Below are 2028 nucleotides of genomic sequence, written 5' to 3'. Positions count from 1 at the left end.
AGCGCCGGAGACCCAGGTTCGATCCCGGCTACAGGAGCTGTCTGTATGGAGTTTACACGTTCTCAATAGACAATAGATGCAGGAGGAGGCCATTCGGCCCTTCGAGCCAGCACCGCCATTCAATGTGATCATGGCTGATCATTCTCAATCAGTACCCCGTTCCCGCCTTCTCCCCATACCCCCTGACTCCGCTATCCTTGAGAGCTCTATCCAGCCCTCTCTTGAATGCATTCAGAGAATTGGCCTCCACTGCCTTCTGAGGCAGAAAATTCCACAGATTCACAACTCTCTGACTGAAAAAGTTTTTCCTCATCTCAGTTCTAAATGGCCTACCTCTTATTCTTAAACTGTGGCCCCTTGTTCTGGACTCCCCCAACATTGGGAACATGTTTCCTGCCTCTAACGTGTCCAACCCCTTAATAATCTTATACGTTTCGATAAGATCTCCTCTCATCCTTCTAAATTCCAGTGTATACAAGCCTAGTCGCTCCAGTCTTTCAACATATGACAGTCCCGCCATTCCGGGAATTAACCTAGTAAATCTACGCTGCACGCCCTCAATAGCAAGAATATCCTTCCTCAAATTTGGAGACCAAAACTGCACGCAGTACTCCAGGTGCTGTCCCCGTGACCTGCGTGGGTTTTCTCCGAGATCTTCGGTTTCCTCCCACACTCCAAAGACGTGCAGGTTTGTAGGTTAATTGGCTTGGTATAAATGTAAAAATTGTCCCTAGTGGAGTGTAGGATAGTGTTAATGTTTGGGGATCGCTGGTCGGCGCGGACCCGGTGGGCTGAAAGGGCCTGTATCTCTAAACAAAAGCTCAGCCCCACACCTTGGAATGTGCCGTCTGCAATATTTACTGGTACAGATAATCCACTTCAAGATTTTATCAAACTTGCAGCTTTAAATCGCCACCTCCTGCCCTGGTGTTTGTGCCCCTCGAGGTGATGCTGACGTTTTCCAGCCATGTGGCAAACGTGGGCTAGCTGAGATAAATTACAGAACACATTCACTAAAGACCATTTGATGCAGGATTGTTAATGAGGGAAAATAAAACCTCTTGCAATATGAAACACAAGATGAGATGTTGTGGGCCCAAGGGGCTGTTTTTAAGTTGTCTCTGAAACTTCAACAGCATATATCAGATCATAATTCTATGATTTAGCTGTGGTACAGTAATCATAAATTAAATGTTTTGATATGTAGATTTATTTCACGCATGGGTGAGTAATCCTCTGATGGGGACTAACTGTAGCATAACAATAAACTAACAGTAGTCCCTTTATTGAGAACTAATTCAAACCTATGTTCAATGACATCATTGTTGCTATTGTTGTACCATTGATCCTCAACATACTTTTGCATATTAATGTAACATTACAGTTTCCTCCTCTCCAGAAAACCTAATGCACTCAGCCCATTCATTGAGGCATGACCACTCTGATTGTTGGAACTGCAAATTTACGTTGAATTTTAAGAGTGAGCTATTTGCAGCCATTCACAAACTCAGAAGCACCTGACAAGGGATACCCTTTAATGACTGAAAATATGAGTACACAATTGTCACCTTGTAATGACCTGCCATTCACACTGAGATCTCAGTAACTTTAAAAGGATGCAAATTTCAAAGTCGTTAGTGACTGCTTAACACTCCATGAGAAATTGTGCTATATGTTGGCATAAAAATAACTCTGTCAACATTGAATAATTGCTTGAAAGATATGGGACAATGGTATGCAGTTACCACCACAATCACCGAAAAGACCCTGCTTTCTTGCAATGACAGGCCCTGTCAATCTTTGATGTAACAAGAGACCGGTTCTCATGATGGATCTTAGCTCAGGCTCAATTAGTATGGTTGATCAATGTGGATGTCCTGCATGTCATTGATGGGCGTTGAGTTAGAGCACAGCCCTCGTGGGCCCCGTTAATGACCAGACGTCACCCTCCAGCTATCCCGGAGTATCTGCAAGGCAGCTTCAAATAGCCAGTGCTTCCTTTCAAAGTGTTCAATTGAAACTTGGTGA

Source organism: Rhinoraja longicauda, chromosome 21 (assembly GCF_053455715.1).
Source record: "Rhinoraja longicauda isolate Sanriku21f chromosome 21, sRhiLon1.1, whole genome shotgun sequence".
In the NCBI taxonomy this organism is placed as follows: Eukaryota; Metazoa; Chordata; class Chondrichthyes; order Rajiformes; family Arhynchobatidae; genus Rhinoraja; species Rhinoraja longicauda.
This window is presented reverse-complemented; position numbering follows the sequence as displayed.